The sequence below is a fragment of the Callorhinchus milii genome, unplaced genomic scaffold (assembly GCF_018977255.1).
Source record: "Callorhinchus milii isolate IMCB2004 unplaced genomic scaffold, IMCB_Cmil_1.0 Scaffold4, whole genome shotgun sequence".
In the NCBI taxonomy this organism is placed as follows: domain Eukaryota; kingdom Metazoa; phylum Chordata; class Chondrichthyes; order Chimaeriformes; family Callorhinchidae; genus Callorhinchus; species Callorhinchus milii.
The window spans coordinates 43,382,259-43,401,523 of record NW_024704745.1 but is presented as its reverse complement, the minus strand read 5'-3'; positions in this window follow the sequence as shown (position 1 = coordinate 43,401,523).

Here is a 19,265-nt window from a genome sequence, read left to right as displayed (position 1 = left end):
TTATAAGCAATAATCTTTCATTTATATTGAATCCATAAGACGTGAGCATGTTTATCATATCTGGTAGATTTGACAGGTCACTCATTGATACCAATCAAATTAGTCTAATACCAGTTGGAGATAAAACAAACAGAAGTTGGAACTTGCTTACTCAATGAGATCTGGTAGTTATTACCAACATAATAGTTCATCCAATCATCCTGTACTGTCTGAACAAATGATGGAAATTGGAAAAGGCTCACATCATTCACAAGAAGAATCACCATAGTCTGATCAACATGTTTTTGATACCAGATCACAAGAGCTTCTGCAGCTACATTGCTGTATTCTGCACAACCTATATAACATAAAATACACACAGAAGAGCTTTCCTTGCCATTTATTCTGCCTGTGGTACACTTTCTGTAACTTTCTCCATGTCAATACATGATACATGATCTCTTGTCATCTTGTTAATAAATTATATAATTAAAATCAATTATTATGACCCATACGTCTTACTACCGCATTAAAACAGGGAGAGGAGTAGCTGGGGAAAGCATTGTCAGCTTTTATAAATAACGATGTCAATACAATTCATGATAGACATTCTATTTTCCTCCTTACTGACATCATCTGCAGACATGGAGTCAACTTCCACATGTATGCAGATGACACCTAACTGTACCTCTCTGCCTCCATCCCTGACTCCAGGACCACTGCTATCTGTCAGACATCAAGTCCTGGATGAGAGCTAACTTTCTTCAGTTGAACGTCAATAAGACCGAGGCCCTCCTGATTGGCTCCCGTCAGCGCCTCCTCACCTCAGGCACAACAGCATCACCATCCATGGATGCACACTCCACTTTATTAAGCCAGTCCAGAACCTTGGCGTCTTGTTTCACCCTCAACTATCCTTTCTAGCCCACATCCATGACTGGTTCTGCCTTCCCCCCCACCTCTGCAACATCACCTGGCTCCGCCATTATCTCACACTACAGACCGCCGAAACCCTCATACATGCATTCATAACATCGAGGCTTGACTATTCAAACTCCTTGCTTGTCGACCTCCCCAACTCCTCCCTCCATAGGCTGCAGATTATCCAGAACTCTGCAGCCTATGTCCTCTGCTGCATCAGGCTTCGTGACCCTATCACCCCCACCATTACCCAACTCCACTGGCTTCCCATCACACAGAGGATACAGTTCAAGATCCTGGTCCTCACCTTCAAAACCCTCAATGGCCTTGCTCCCCCATACCTCTGCAACCTCCTAATCCCCTACCATCCTTCCCACTCCTTCTGCTCAGTGGGCTCCGGCCTGCTTCACGTCTCCTGCCTCGCCCGCCCCACCATTGGGGGGTGGGCCTTCTGTCACTCTGCCCCCACCCTCTGGAACTCCATCCCACAGTCCCTCCACCTTGCCCCTTCTTTGCCTCCTTTAAGACTCATCTCAAGTCCCTCCTCTTCCACTGTACTTTCGATCACCCTGCTTCCCCCCTGCCCTCCACCCTCTCCAATTCCAACTCCCAGCTCGGATCCGAAACACTGACTGTCCAGCACCTTGGGACATCACCCTGATGTGAAAAGTGCTATACAAATGTAATTTTGTTGTAGTTAAATGATTACAGTTACATCAAGGCTCGATTACGGAAACTCCCTCTTCATCAGCCTTCCCAATTCTTCCCTTCACAAGCTGCAGATCATCCAAAACTCCATCACTCCCACCCTCACCTGACTCCACTGGCTCCTCATCTCCCAGAGGATTGAGTTCAATAATAATAATAATAATCCTTGCATTTGATATAGCGCTTTTTACGTCTTCTAGATGTCTCAAAGCGCTTCACAGAATATGCTATAAAGTGAATTGACCGCATATTTGTGGGCAAAACATGGTAGCCAATTGCACATAGCAGTGCCCCACAAACAGTCGTGGATTGAAAATGACCAATTTATTATTGTTTTGTTTTGGAGGGATTATTATAAGCGTGTGGAGTAAGGAAACTTGCCCAAGGTTTCGCCCTGCCTGGAATTGAACCCAGGTGTCTCGCTTGCAAGGCAAGATCCTCATCCTCACTTTCAAGGCCATCCATGGCCTTGCCCCTCCTACCTCTTTGACCTGCTGACTCCCTACCACCTTGCCCACTCCCTCCATTCAGCGGGCTCCGGTCTGCTCAATGTCTCCCGCCCCACCAGTCCTACCATCGGTGGCCGGGCTTTCAGCCTCTCTGCCCCCACACTCTGGAACTCCATCCCACGGTCCCTTCGCCTCGCTTCCTCCCTTGCCTCCTTCAAGACTGGTCTCAAGACCCTTCTCTTTGATTGTGTCTTTGGTCGCCCTCCCACCTCTCTGCCTTCCATCACCCCTATACCGCCCCTCCCCCATGCTCGGCCCCCGACACCTGACTGTTCATCGCTTTGGGACGTCCTCCCGACGTGAAAGGTGCTCTATAAATGTGATTTTGTTGTTGTTGCTGTTGTAATCCAGTGCACATTTTGGGGATCCCAATGGCTTGGCTCTTGTCAATCTGCACTTTAGGGCATATGAAACTGAGATGTGTGTTAAGTCTAAGTCTGCCTCCCCAGTGGAAAAATTGTGTACTGCAAAACTAGCAAGCATAAATTTTGGAGTGATAATGTGAGGCATCATGTGATAATTATCATTGGTAATAATAATCATATCATTGCTAAATGTGTTCAAGACCAGTTGATTAAAAAAAGACTGGCCACAGATGGGAGTCTTAAACTTTGTCCAAAAAATTGGGCCAAATCTACCCACAACTGCCATTAGAGATTATGACCCACTAAAATTCTGATTTGTGGGAATCTGACTTCATTTAACAAATAATCTGAGTTAGTTCAATACCTTCCAAGCCAGCACTCAGATATGGGCTGGTAATTCCATTGGTGGCTACAGCTGGCCCAACCTTTGTGACAAAGAAGAAAAAGAAAATGCCTTACATTTCATTTTGTCTCACATTTTCAAGATGCCTCAAAGTGCTTCACAGAATAATAATAATAATAATCCTTGCATTTGATATAGCGCTTTTCACGTCGGGAGGACGTCCCAAAGCGCTTCACAGAACACACTGTAAAGTGAATTGACTGTATATTTGTGGCGAACGCGGCAGCCAATTGCGCACAGCAATGTCCCACAGACAGTCGTCGATTGAAAATGACCAATTTATTATTGCTTTTTTTGGAGGGATTATTATTAGGCGTGTGGAGTAAGGAAATTTCCCAAGGTTTCGCCCTGCCTGGAAATGAACTCAGGTCTCTCACTTGCAAAGCAAGTGCTCTAACCACTGAGCTACAGGACTCCACAAATATACTGTTCAGTGAATTGACTGTAGATTTCACTTGCGAGGTGAATGCTCAAACTACTGAGCGATAGGAATCCACAGGGCATAGCTCATAGGCTTGAATTATTCAAACTGTAATATTACCACCAAACAACTTTCTGTGTCTTGAGATGTGCGAGATTTCCTCCCTCAATGGCAAAGTTAGAAATTTAATACAACAACAACTACTTGCACTTATATAGCGCCTACCATGCAGGGTAGGGTCTCAGAGTGCTTAATTCTTAGTGGTGGAGCCTGACTCTGAGCCGGGGGAGGTGGCTGTAAGCACGGTCGATCACATAACAGCATAAAAAGTGGAGTAAAACTATCTAATTCTTGCTTTATAATCCAGCCATTTGCTGTGGAAACAATTTATTTGTTTTAATTGATACAATTTTATAATGGCAACGGCAATGATAAAGTAAAAATCTTCATTAAATATTTAAGTCTAAGGAAACTTGCCCAATGTTTGCCCTGCCTGGGGATTGAACCCAGGTCCTCTCGCTTGTGAGACAAGTGCTCTAACCACTGAGCTGTAGTCTGTAGCTTAGTGGTTAGAGCACTCTATCAAAATAATAATTTTTGCTATTTCATGTAGTGCCTTGTCACGTTGCCGAAGCATCTCAAAGATGTTCAGAAGGAAGACTCACACCTGATCATTATCCATTGCCTGTGACTGTGTGGATCAACCATGTGATAATTATCACAGGTGACAATCATATCACACTTCACAATTCACAATCTACTTTTGTCAGTTTTCAGCAGCTGGAATTGGAGACTGCTCTGCGCATGGCAAAAGTTTTCTACACTCGTCAGACCACCAACTGACCAAACGAATTAACACAAATGGTTTGAAAGATATATTTTCAAACCAGACTCATTGGAAAACAAAATGTTTTAAAACAGAAATATATAAAATAAATGCTCAAATCTTATTCCTCATTTTGTTCTATTTCACTAACATAAACAAAGCAGTTACTTGGGTACTTTGTCCAATCTTTAATTTTTTTTCTTTATAAAAATCTCACAAATGCTCACACCAATTCAACTACTTTACATTTTGCTTGCAAGTGTATACATTGGGGATGAAAATCCCCTTTTTAATCCTTTTTGTGTCCTTTTGTCTTCAGAACGTCCTCCCGACGTGAAAGGTGCTCTATAAATGTAATTTTTTTGTTGTTGGTTGTCACAATATTTTTGGTACAGTTTGATGGATACTTGTGCAGCAATTTGTATATAGTCTGGGCTGAACCATTAAACCAAGGTCCCTTCTGCTTGTTCAGATGGACGTTAAATATCCCGTGGCACCACTATTTGAAAAGAGTGTCTCCTAGTGTCGTGGTCAACAATCCCTTAAATTGGTCATTCTGATTTTGGGATATTGCTGTGCACAAATTGGCAGTGGGTCCATGAAATACACAGTCACTCCACTTAATAGTAAATCTTGTGAAGCTCTTTGAGACGTCCTCCCCATATCAAAGGTGCTATCTTGAAATAAAAGATTATTTATCAATATTATATTTTTCAGGGACAGGGAATTCTTTTGGTCATGGCCGTAGGGATGGCTGTCGGCGGGGGGGGGGGGGGGGGGGGGGGCAGTGCCCTGCCTTGTGTGGGAGCTGAGCTAGATCACTTGCACAGTTTTTTTAGCCATACTTAAACATAATTGCATTGCATTTTTTTAAAGAATAGTTTATTGTAATGAGTGCTGCTGAAGTATATGTATTAAAATGCCAGTTGCTAGGGGGATTGCAACTTACGAATTAATTAGTTTCCTTGCAAATGCAGGAGAATATTAAAGGTTGTATTGGAGAGGAGTTTTGTATATATTTCTTGGAGGAATAATGGAAGACACTCTGGAGGCAGGGGGAGGGGAGCTACTCTTGCTTCAAAAAGGTCAGGGCAAAAGCTATAGAAGAAAAGCTTCCACAGCTGGTGTACTGGATTTCAGCCAATTGATACAAGGCAGGACTACATAGTGTGAAGAACTCTTCGAGATGCACTGGTGCATGAAGCTCACTACTAAGAAATAGATCAACTATTAATGAATACTTGAAAAGCATTGTGCCTGAAATTTCACAGATATTAATCATAACATTGCCTTTGTTTGTACTTAGCAACAGTTTTGAAAAATGAAAAGAAATTTGGTTAATCCATCCTTTGGAATAGGGAAAAAGAATGGAGAATACAAGTTCTGAGATGTTTCTTTGGACACACGTGGCCTGAAATTGCACTCGGTTTTAACCTATTTGTCTTAAAATTTAAATTTAAGTTGGTACAGAATGGTACAAAATTGTTTAAATTCAGGTTAATTTTCTGGTGCAATTGATAGCACTCTCAGTTCTGAATCAGAAGGTTGTGGGTTTCCAGCCACACTTCTGGACGTTGCAATGCAAAATTGTGGGGTTTGGGAGGTAACTGCACTGTGGTAAGTTCTGTCCTTTAAACTGAAATCCCATTTGCACATTCACACGGATGTTAAAGACCTCGTTGGCTTCAATTGAAAAGATCAGAGTTTCTCCTAGTGTACTGGCCAACAATACCCCAATTAAAATTGGTCAATCCTTCATGGCTATTTTTGGTACATTGCTGTGCACAAATTGGCTGTTGCAATCTTCTTCAAAATGTAGTCACTATACTTTAGAATAAATCCTGTGAAGTGCTTTGAGACATCTTTCTGATGTGAAAGGCTCTACATCAAATCCAAGGAATATTATTATTACTTACTGCCAAGAGGGAAATCAGTAATTTCTGCAAAGCAGCAGTGCAATTTGGCACCAGAGGTAAATTAAGACACCCAAACAGAAGTTAATTGGCATTTTTCAAGCCTGCTTTCTTAACATTTTGCTTTATGCATGTTGATGTATAGTAACAAAGGCTAAAACATGTAAATGAATGCAACAGCATGCATTCCTTGCAGCCAAGGTTCAAAATGGAGTCCAGAAGGAGTCAAAAGGCTGCCACGCATATCCAAGCTGAAATTGTTTTATTCTTGCAAAACAATTTTGTAAGTTAAAAGAAACATATTTTTAACAGAAACAGCAGCAATAACTGACACCCACAGGGAAATACTATACATGGATACATAGCAAAAGAAAACAAAAATGTCTTGGTCTGCAGACATGTTGAAAAATAATGAATGAAGTGAAAATGGTAAGAAAATACATTTCAAAATCAAAAATTAAAAGGATGTCCTTGGGGCATATGCCCCCAAAGAACATTGTAAGTCAACTGGAGAATAGTAATGCAGACATTTAAAATAATTTGAGTCAGGTAAGTTTCATTTCCTCCTCAATTGCAATTTCCCAGGGATATGGTAACTGGAAAATACTGTGAATAAATTGTTATCTCAAATGCCAATAAACATCTTCACAGTCTCTTATTTACTTGAAGAAAATCCTTTGTACAATAGTTGTATTTAACTTGCATATCTAATTTTCTATTCAAATGATAGTTTGAGCTGTCTGCCTCCAGTCCTAATGCATATATCCCCATAAATAATGCTTTTTAAATTTTGTCTTCGTAGATGTCATAATTTTCTCCCAGTTTCATTGAGGAAGATACACTTATCTCTGAGTCAGTGATGAGACACCAGAGGTTGATGAATCCAATGGCAAGATGGCATAACTGGCTGTAGCCAGCAGAGAACAGCTGCTCTGGAAGGAGGCTTCACTGCTAAGCAATGGTAAGACCTGTCATGTTTTGTCAGATCCTCAATAGGCCCTGGCTGGCAGGACTTCAAATGTTCCTGAGGGCCTGCAGTGGCAGACAAAAACATCAGTCACATGAGCCTGATGCCAGGCTTTTTTTTAATCCAGCTTCACCCTAGACATCAGAGAGCCATTTAGAGAAGACACCTGAAGCAGGTTGTGGAAAATGCCATGTGAACTATAACAAACCGTTATTGTTATATTATTCCATTGCATTTGATTATTGTTTGAATAACATTAGAGAACACAGCTGGGAGAAACTCCATTTTGCTTTCAAGTGGTTCCAATGTCCACCTGAACACCTTATCTGAAGGACAGCACTTCTGAGCAGCACCACAACATTGCATTGGACTGTCAGCCTAACCAATGAACTCAAACTCCTAATGTGAGGCTTGAGCCCACATCCTTCTAACTCAAATGCAAGAGTGCTACCAACTAGTTTAGGCTTACAGTAATAATGGCAGCTGCTCAGAAGGTAACTGTAATTTTTTCAGGAATGTTTGATTTGATATTCCTTTTTTAGCATCCTGACTGAATTACAAACTTCTTTTCAGAACCAAGTTTCCACTGCATAAAAACTAGAGGTATATTTATATGGAATAATGCCTTCTGTAATGCCATGATAATTGGATTTTTTTCAGAAAAAAACAGTGTGTGCCTGTCTATTCACTGCTCATCTGCATGATCTTTCATGTACATTAATATAACACTATCCTTCACTAGCACATTCTCCATTACATTAAGTCAGCACATTGACTTTTGAACAACAGTGTGAAGACTTCATCGGAGTATGACCTCCGATTCCAAATAAATATGCCATATAATGATTTAGGAACTACAGTGTTAGTGGAGTTAATTGGATGGACCCAATTGATATCCTACATAAAAGCTTCACCACCTGGCTGCCAACAATGCCAATTAAGATACCAGAAGATCAAAATCTTCACGGTCTTTAAGAGCATTTTTAAAAAATTCAAGCTGGTGTAGAATTTTGGAAAATTCTCAAATTCTATCGCAGTTAGGAAGCCTCACTTCTCCAGTTTTTCAAATGAACTGAGGAAAACCAGCTTCCAAATTAAGACTGGTTAACATTTTCCCCCAAATTCTGGATGATCTTAAATGTTAAGGAAATGCTGAGATCAAAATAAATTTGGAGCTTCTGACTATTTTTAAAAAGCAAATCTGAGATCAAAGATTAAAATGAAATAATCAGTGGTTAACTATAATACAAATATCAAATATGAACTACAAATAATTTGTTACAATCTCATCTCAGTTATGAATAGTTATACCTCAAACATCTGACAGCATCTGAAGTTTAACACTCTCATGTGCCCAACAACAGTTCAACCAACTATAACTATGGGGAAAGGAGAAGTTGTAAATTTCTTCTTACTGAGACAGAATTTGGGCTTATTTGTGTTGATGCTCTCTCACTTTGAGACTAAGCGAATGACCTTCAATGGTCTTTTCTACCCTGTACATTCATTCCTTTGATATTTTGTGAAACCTAAGTATTCAATGTTAACAGTTATTTTAAATGGTATTGTATTTATTACTTATTAATTGGAGCAACATGACTGCTGAATATTTGTGGTGTTGACCGGGTGATTTGTCACAAAGTAAATCAGTCACAGACTCAAAACATAACAGTGACATTCATGTATACAATTGCAGTTTACTTTTCCGACCACTGGCTTGGTTTCCTAACTTAAAATAAACATCACAGTGATCATTTTTCTCCTGTTCAGCAAAGTGCTTTGAACATTTACTCTGTAAAGTTCACATCCTGCTTGTTTTTTGAAAGTGTTTAATAGTCTATTAGTTTCAATAATTTATAAAATACTTGATCAAAATCTCATATGTACCTTTGTGGGAAGAAAAGGTTTGCTATAATGTAAAATGTTAAAAATAAATCTTGATTCTAAAGCCAGACTTCATTTCATAAGAAAGACTTTATATTCTGAATTCTTGTTCAAATAACCTTAACATTATTATGAGACAATTTTAAAAATTAATATTGATTAAAATAGTCAGTCTTTTGGCAGTCTTTTGATATAGCATGATATTGTCTTAGTTTTATTACACTGTATAATTACAGCAATGACAAATAATAAGCTATGACACATCTGGGATAATTTTTACTGAAGTCTGAATAGCTAAAACCTGTTAACAGAGGCTTTGTCTGCTATAATTATTGCGAGATGACATTTTTAGATGCAGAATAGCCCACACGGGTTCAAAAATATATTCCTTAATTGTAGTTGCTATTCCTTCTCCTTGAGATATGGAATGATTGAAAACTGTTCAGACAGGCTATATCCTAAATTATAATTACCTGACCATGAATTTGTCTCAGAGAGCCAGTTCAATGCTATTCACACTGTCAAATCGTTAATTATTATCAGTCGATCTCTTGCCCTCTGACCTGGCTCTGTCACTTTCTGATAATGGAGTCATCATTCAGGCACAGCAGTTGGGCAATACATGCTAAGACATGTCTTCTAGAATCAGACACTTCAGCACAAAAGGAGCCCATTCAGCTCATTGTGCCTGTGCGACGCCAGCTTGCGAATGGAGCTCCCTACTTCAATCTCATTTTCCTGTTCATTATCTCTATACTTTATATCTTTATTCCTAAAATGTTTAATTCTTTTAAAATAATATAATTGACTACTTCAATAGCCTCTTGTGGTACTTCATTCCATATGGTGAGCCCATTATCCACACTAATTAGACCAGCCCTATTGTGGATACCAGGTAGGGTCATCATGCAAAATTCAAAACACAGGATTGACCAAAAACCTCTTCCATCAGGAGATATTCTGTCACCATAGTGTTCATTGTGCTAAAGCTTTTTTCTCATGATTCCTTAGACAATATCAGAGTTAGAGACAGAGCGAGAGAGAATAATTGTTGAGACTATATTCTTGAATATCATGGAATATCAAGACATAGGGGTATCAAAATTACAATAGTGTATTAACACTTATTGAAACAGTCACTCTGTGCAACAAATATTTAAGTTACACACACGTATAAACTTAATATTTTTTTAAACAAAAAAAACTCTTTAAGTAAATATAACTTCTTAAAATAACATTTGTCACTTACATCAAGGATTATTATTATTATCATCATTATTAAGGTCATTTCCCCCCACTCCTCGCTATCCTCCTCCCTCCATGAGAAAGACCCTTTGGGATGCTGTTCAACCACTATCAATGATGACTCAAATCAGTTCCATCCTTAAGAGTTACAGCCAAACTTTAACGTTCTTTGAGCAATGAATATATTCTTAAAAACTTTGATGACTAACCAGACATCACAAAATCACAAGATTGGTCTGGATGAAGCACATCCAGTCTCTCCAATCCCTCCAGAAGACTCATGCCTCATTATAGCGTCAAGTTGCTTTTTAAATGTGGTTCTTTGGCCTCTACGTGTGACCATCAAGACCTTTGTTGACCCATTGGTTACATCCGCATTCCTCTTATATCATGTTCATGCGTGTAGTGTTACTCCTACATCGATAAGCCATTCATCTCTCCATACTCCTTGAGGTCACTCATCTGTCTGCCTCTGCTAATTTCTTTGGTCCGTAACTTTCTATACACCTGTTAATATCATTAAATTGTTATTAAGGTATCTTCAGGGTCTGCCCCGATCTCCTCATCGGAAGTGGATAAACTTGAACTTTCTACTATTACAAAATCTTCAACACAGATTCTTTAAACTTAAAGGTCAAAGGCTCAAAATCGATGAATGCTCAGATTCTTTTTCTATCCTTACATGAGATAAACTTTACTTTTGTCAAGACTATTTTAAGGTCTGTCTTATTATTATTAGCTGAACAGATCAATTTAGAATGACCTCTTGATTTCTGAATGTATGTGGCACAAAGCTGATAACCTAAAGATGCTAGATCTAGTACCAACTCAAACAACACATTTTATACATTTTCTTATGTCCAGAAGACTGTTTCAGCTTCCTGACATAAAGCAAGTGTCTCTTAAGCACCTCATTAATTAAGGAAAAATACTTTTCAAGCATTATGAGCTTACGACCTCACTTATCTCAACTCTTTAATTGAAACCCATTACTCTAATTGATTTAAAGTACAAAACCCATTTGCAAAGTCCAGGAACAAGCAGTGAAGTGGATTTGAGACAACTAGGGAGGGGGGCCTCCAGACTTTGCTGACCTGCCACTAAGCACCCAGGAGGTGGAGGTGGCTTCACAGTGGGCATGTCTTTTTCCCAAGGAAACCTCACATGAGGGCCTGGAATAAGTAGCTGATGCGGAGTAAGCCTGATACGCTGCATTGGACTTGGTATCAATGGCAAGCTGCGCCATTTTAGCTGGTTAGACTCCACACAAACTCTGGGCTTTCAGTCTATCTGTCCCCACTCTCTAGAAATCTATCCCAAAGTCCCTATGACTTGCCTCTTCCCTTGCCTCCTTCAAGGTCTGACTTCCTCTTTGGCCATGCCTTCATCTTACCTCCCCCCAATCCCCTCTGCAGTTTTCACCTCCCTTGGCTCTCATCTCCAGCTCGGAGCAAAGCCTGGTCTGTCCAGTACCTTTGCACATCCTCCATACCTGAAAGGTGCTGTATCAATAAAAATGTTGCTACACATGTGCACACTTCCAAGGACACTGGATAGAGATCGGGAGTGAAAACTCTGGCTAACCATCTCTCCCCTAAAACTTCACACATTTATAGACAATTGTAGAATTTCTAGAGACACATTGGCTTAGAGTTAACATAGACTGTGGATCAAATGTAGATCTTTCCTGGTCTAGATTGCCCAACCCTGTATCAGCTGATCTTTCTTCCACATCTTCCTACATCTCTCCATCCCTACCTATGGCTATATTTACAGCTCCTTCAGCAATATTTACGCCTCCTACACAGTAAAGATAATCTTCACATCCATCTATTCATAACTGAAAGAACATCAGCCCTTACTTTTTGTATTGTTGTGAGCAAATCTGTCCTAAGATTTTCTGCTTGCCAGTCTACTTTACAAACTCAGAATATTATAACCTGTAAACGTGGCTGTCCTGTTCTGGAGTATATACAATATTACATTTGTGAAGCGCCTTTACAGTCAGGGATTAGGACCCGAGCAGGGGAGGGGAGAGTGTTGGGATTCAGGGAGGGTGGTGGGCAGAGAGGGTAGGAAGGTGGCCAAAGGCATAGTTGAAGAGGAGGGCCTTGAGGTGTTCCTTGAAGGAGGCAAGGGAGGGAGCAAGGTGAAGGCCTGACTGCTGATGGTGAGGCGGGCTGGGCGGGGACATGGAACAAGCTGAAGGCTGCTGAGCGGAAGGAGCAGATGGGTTGATAACGGGTTAGCATGTCAGAGAGGTAGGAAGGAGCAAGGCGGTGAAGGGCTTTGAAAGTGAGGACGAAATTCTGAAATTGATCTTCTGAGGGATGGGAGCCAGTGGAACAGGCCGAGGGAGGGTGGGATGGTGTTACAGAGCCTGGTGTGGGAGAGGACTCGAGCTGCGGAGTTCTGGACGATCTGCAGCTTGTGGAGGGAAGAATTGGGAAGGCCGACAAGCAGGGCATTGGCATAGTCAAGCCTGGTTGTAATGAAAGCATGTATAAGGGTTTCGGCGGCCTGAGGGGTGAGACAGTGGCGAAGTGGTCCTGGGTTCAAGGGTGGAGGCAGAGAGGTAAAGTTAGGTGTCACCCTTGTACATGTGGAAGTTGACCCCATGTCTTTGGAGGTGGGGCAAGGCAGAGCGTATCATGGCACGGATGTCAGGGAGAAAGGTCAGTTGGAAGTTGAACAAGATACCTAGGTTCCTGACTGGCTTGGTGAGGTGGAGTGTGCATCCTTGGATGCTGCCAGTGCCTGAGGTGTGGAAGCGCTGGTCTGAGTGAATCAGGAGAGCCTCGGTCTTGCTGACGTTCAACTGTAGATAGTTGGCTCTCCTCCAGGAATTGGTGTCTGACAGGTAGTCTGTCAGGACATCAGTGGTCCTGGGTTCAAGGGTGGAGGCAGATAGATAAAGTTAGGTGTCACCCTTGTACATGTGGAAGTTGACCCCATGTCTGCGGATGATGTCACCAAGAGTAAGCATTAGAGGTTGAAGAGGAGAGAACCGAGGACAGAGCTCTGAGGAACAACCATGAGATGGTGCAGCGGGTGGAGGAGAAGCCATTTGTGGAGACAAAGTGGAGTTGGTGTGAGAGATAGGATCTGAACCATTCAAGGACAGAACCTTGAAGGTTAATGTGAGAGGAGAGGTGGTGGAGGAAGATAAAGTGGTCCACAGTGTCAAAAGCAGCAGTGAGGTCGAGGAGGATGAGGAGACAGAGGGAGCCCCGATGACAGATGGACAGAATGTCATTTGTCACCTTGACCAGTGCTGATTGGAGGGGTTTGTAAAGGGAGTGGCAGGAGAGAAAGGGGGAAGCTGGGAAGTAACAACTCTTTCAAGGACCTTGGAAAGGAAAGGGAGGTTGGAAATGGGGCAATAGTTAGTTAGCAGGGATGGGTCCAGGGAAGGTTTTTTTTAGGATAGGGATGATGTCAGCTGTTTTTGGGGTTGGGAATGGAGCCAGTTGACAGGGAGAGGTTGATGAGGTCTGAGAGTAAAGGGGCGAGGAGTAAAGGGACGAGGATTATGTGCGTTCTTCTTGTCAGAGTAATGTTTTTCAAATGTAAGATCTATTATAGCCATTATTATTGCTAAGTTGCTTTCTAAAGTGAATTAATGGCAGACTTTAAGCATTACTGAACAAGCAGAAAATTAGCAATTAAGACAATTAAGGGACAGAATGAACTAAATTAAGTCCAATAATGATTCTACATCACTTTTTCAGAGCATGAATCACGTGCACAATTAAGATCCATTTACACTAGACTTCAATTCTTCTCGTCTGTAAAATAAACGTTTAGACACAATTCTGTTCAATATCATCCATTACTTATGAAACTGCTGTGATTCATACAGCCTTTGCAATTAATAGGGATTTTATTATAATTACACCAAAAGTTTGAGATTGATAAGCAAATTTCTAATCTTTACAAAATATGTTTCTGGTTTTAAAGCAAGTTATATCTGTTTCTTAAAGTGACTCAACAAATTAGGGTGAAATAGTCAATGTTATCTAACATTATCAGAATTTCCACTACTGGCACGTTGCAGTTGATGGGTTGATACAAACTTCATTCCCCCAACTTTGAGAAAATTGTTAGGGCCAGAGTAACTTGTGGTGGCCAATAACTGAACCAACAATGTGACCTTGTAGATCATGGTTACATAAATGCTGGCTCTCTTTGATGCTGGCTTCACTTAATTTTAAATGTTTTGTAAACCAAAACTGAAGTAGGTTCACGAGGGGTGTGGGCCGGCACCAGAGCCATTGCAACTATTTTCACAGTGGGGCAGGGGGAGGGGGAGTGAATGTGTTCACCAACAAACAGAGTAGGAATCGTCAAGAGTAAGAATTCTAATCATGTCCTATATACCATTGAATGTTATATTTTTCACCCCATTCATTTCATAAAATTTCACAGAATATATTGTGAAGTGGATTGACTGTGTACTTGTGGGGGGGGCAAAATGCGGCAGCCAATTGTGCATAGCCACGTCCCATAAACAGTCGTGGATTGAGTGAACAATTTTTAAAAAAATGTATAAATCTAGATCCAGGTGGAATTTTACCCCAAATGTTTTACTCTGGGCCATTGAGGTCTATTTGTGTCTGTCGGCCTCTCAACCAAGCTCCTGCTTTAAAACCAGATCATAGATTGACAGGAATGTTTCTATGAGGAGATCCTGCCAAATTTTTATCCATTACACTTTAATTAGGTGCAAAATTTTCAGGCCAGCTCCTTTATGCCCCTTTTATATAACACTTTAAGCACTGATGCATTATGGTTTTCGTTATAACTATAGCATAACTCCAAATTTAGGAGCATTGATCTGATTTTGAACCCTACTCAGTGGTACTGGAATCTTATCAATATCGACAGATGCAATATAAATCAAGTGGTACTGCAGCTGATTCCAAACAAGGAGCATGGAGATAATTTGTAGAGGGCCTTGTGGGTATTTTGGTACCTCCTTATAGAGAGGATATACATCTCAGCCACAGAGAGGATAGAGCAGAGATTTACCACGATGGTATCAGGAATGAGAAGTTATTCATACACTTTAACGGAGAAACACGATGGAGGGAGTCAGTCGGATCCCGGGATGTGGCTCCAGAGAGTGGGAGCAGAGTGGCTGAAGTTGAGTTAAAATTTGAGTTAAAACAATTTTCTCCAAACTGGCACTGAAATGTAATATATAATATGTATAATCTTGCAAAGGTCACTGAATTTGGAAATTATACCAAAAAATTAGATACTATTAATCAAGAAAGGAGGAAAGGACAAATCCAAATAAGTATAGGACTGTGAGTTTAACATCAGTTATGGTCAAATTTCTGGAATCCATCACCACGGACAGAGTAACTCAGTATCTGAATACATTTAGACAAATAAGGGAAGGTCAGCATGGTTTTGTGAAAGGTTGATTGTATCTCATAAAACTAACAGAACTACTGAGGTAATGTATATTGAAGCTATTCACATGGATTTTCTGAAGGCACTTGAAAGTATGTCACATGAGACATAGCTAGCTAAAATTATGTGGATGGAATTGAAGACAATATTGTGATATGGATAGAAAATTGGTTTGACGATAGGAGATAGAAAGTTGGGATAACAAGCAGATTCAGTGGTTGGCAGGCAAGTAGTATTGCCAGGTAATGTTGCCAGGTTCCCAGCTTTTCATCTTATACATAAATGATCTGTATATAGTAATAATAATTAATAATAACAATCCTTGCATTTGATATAGCGCTTTTCTATGCCTTGGAGTCCTCTGAACTCCTCTCCCTCTGGCCTTCAACCCTCACCGACCCCTCTTCTCCTCTCTCCCTCCTCCACAATATCCTCTCCTCCACACTCGATACTCTTGCCCCCATCACTTCCCGCACTGTCTCCTACTCCCGCTCCTCCCCCTGGTACACCACCCACCTCCGCTCACTGAAATGCCAGGTGCGGGCTGCTGAGCGCACCTTTGTCAAATCTGGCCTAACGGTCCACCGACAAATCTGGCTGGACCTCCTCAAAATTTACCGCTCCACTCTAGCCTCGGCCAAGTCGTCCTTCTACTCCAGGATAATCCTGGAGGCGAAGAACAACCCCAGGCTACTGTTTTCCACCACATCCCGACTCCTCCGTCCCCCCCGCCACCCCGCGCAGGTCATCTCCTCCAACCTTCACTGCGAGGAGATGCTGGATTTCCTTGAATCCAAGATCAAGGGAATCCGCTCCGCGGTCACTTCCCCTCCAACTTCCACCCACCACCCACCCCTTCCCTCCCACACTCCGACTCCTACCCATCCTCCCCTACACACCTTCGTACCCGTTTCCCCACCCTCTGTCACTGAACTCATCCTATCCCTAAAACCAACCACCTGCTCCCTTGACCCCATCCCCACTCCACTCCTTATCTCCCAGCTCCATTTTCTTGCCCCACACATCACTGACATCATAAACCTGTCCCTCTCCTCTGGCTCTGTCCCCATTCCATTAAAAACTGCCATCATCACGCCCACCCTGAAAAAACCCTCCCTTGATGCGTCGCAGCTATCAAGCTACCGGCCCATCTCCAACCTCCCCTTTCTCTCCAAGGTCTTGGAAAGAGTTGTCGCCTCCCAACTGCGCTCTTTCCTCTCCACCCATTCTCTTTTCGAACCCCTTCAGTCAGGTTTCCGTGCTGCTCATAGCACAGAAACTGCCCTGGTCAAGGTCACCAATGATATCCTGACCATCTGTGACCAGGGCTCCCTCTGTCTCCTCGTCCTCCTCGACCTATCGGCAGCATTCGATACGGTCGACCACGCTATCCTACTCCACCGCTTGTCCTCCCACCTCAACCTTCAAGGCACTGTCCTTGAATGGTTTAGCTCTTACCTTTCCCACCGTCTTCACTTCGTCTCAACGAATGGCTTCTCCTCCACCCCCCGTACTGTCTCATGTGGTGTCCCTCAGGGCTCTGTCCTCGGTCCCCTCCTCTTCACCCTCTATATGCTCCCCCTTGGTGACATCATCCGCAAACATGGGGTTAACTTCCACATGTATGCGGATGACACCCAACTCTACCTTTCCTCCTCTACTCTCAACTCCACGACCACCGATGTCCTGACAGCCTGCCTGTCCGACATCGAGTCCTGGACGAGAGACAACTTTCTTCAGCTCAACGTGCGAAAAACCGAGGCCCTCCTGATTGGCTCACGTCAGCGCCTCCGCACCTCAGGCGCTGACACCATCAGCATCCAAGGCTGCACTCTCCACCTCTCAAAGCCAGTCAGGAACCTCGGCGTTTTGTTCGACCCTGAGCTGTCCTTTCTCCCTCACATCCGCACCACAACTGGCACCGCCTTCCATCACCTCCGGAATATCGCCAGATTACGGCACTACCTCACCCCTCACGCTGCTGAAACCCTGGTTCACGCCTTTGTCACCTCAAGGCTGGACTATGGGAACTCTCTCCTCGCCGGCCTTCCCGCCACCTCCCTCCACAAGCTGCAGGTCATTCAGAACTCTGCAGCTCGTGTACTGTCCCGCACCAGGCTTCGCGATCACATCACTCCCACCCTCGCTCGCCTCCACTGGCTCCCCATCCCCCAGAGGATTGATTTCAAGATCCTCATCCTCACCTACAAGGCCATTCACGGCCTTGCTCCCTCCTACCTCTCCAACCTACTATCCCCCTACCTACCTGCCCGTACCCTCCGTTCCTCTGGCTCCGGTCTGCTCCACGTCCCCCGCCCCAACCGCCCTACTATCGGTGGTCGGGCCTTCAGCCTCTCAGCCCCCAGGCTCTGGAACTCCATCCCCCAGTGCCTTCGCCTTGCTTCCTCCCTTTCCTCCTTCAAGGCCGGTCTCAAAACCTTTCTCTTTGACCGTGCCTTCAGCTCCCCTCTCGACTCTCTTCCTCCTCCTCGCTCCCTCCCTTCCCTCCCCTCACCCTGACCATTTCCCCCTCCTCTCTCCCTCCCTTCCCTCCCCTCACCCTGACCATTTCCCCCCTGCTCGGGTCATGACCCAACTGTACAGCGCCTTGGGACGTCCTCCTGACGTGAAAGGCGCTCTATAAATGGAATCTTGTTGTTGTTGTTGTTGTTGTTGTTTTCATGTCTTCTAGATGTCTCAAAGCACTTCACAGAATACACTGTAAAGTGAATTGGCCGTATATTTGTGGGCGAAAAGTGGCAGCCAATTGCGCACAACAGTGTCCCACAAACAGTCATGGATTGAAAATGACCAATCTATTATTTTATTTTGTTTTGGAGGGATTATTATTAGGCGTGTAGAGTAAGGAAACTTGCCCAAGGTTTTGTGCTGCCTGGAATAGTATACAAATGTTATGTGTACAAATGTACATAGGATAAGAAATTCAGCTTAAAGGGTGTAATGTACTAGCCATTACAGAGACCTGGTTACAAGCTGGGCAGGACTGGGAGATAAATATTCCAGGCTCTAAGAAAAGATAGGGACATTGGGAAAGAAGGAGGAGAAGCAACAATATTGATAAAAGACACTATTACAGCAGTGGAAAGGAAAGATTTCAGTAAGCGTGATCAGGTTGTGGAAACACTGTGGGTAGAATTAAGGAACAGCAAATGAGGTAAGATTTTGTTGGGAGTAGTCTACAGACCTCCACAGTTGTGATGCAGTGGGGAAATGTATAAATATGGAGATCAGGGAAGCATGTAGCAAAAACAATGTGCTTATAATGGGAGATTTTAATTTTCACACAGACTGGGAGAAGCAGGACACCTCAGGTGGTAAAGGCAACACATTTCTAGAATGTATTCAGGACAGTTTTTTGGAACAATATGTTTTAGAACCAAGAAGGGAACAAGCCATGCTGGATTTGCTGATGAGTAATGAGCCAGAACTAGTTAACAATCTGACAGTAAGGGAACATCTTGCAAATAGTGATCATAATATGATTGAACTTGACATCGATTTGAGAGGGAAAAGGGAGAGTACCAAACCGAGGGTTTAAATTTAAGTACGGCAAACTTCAATGGAATGAAAAATATGTTGACCACAGTAAACTGGGCTGAACGGATAGTGGGTAAACCTGCAGATGAACAATGGGAAGTGTCCAAAAAAGCATTTGATGCCATACAGAACAAGTACACACCCC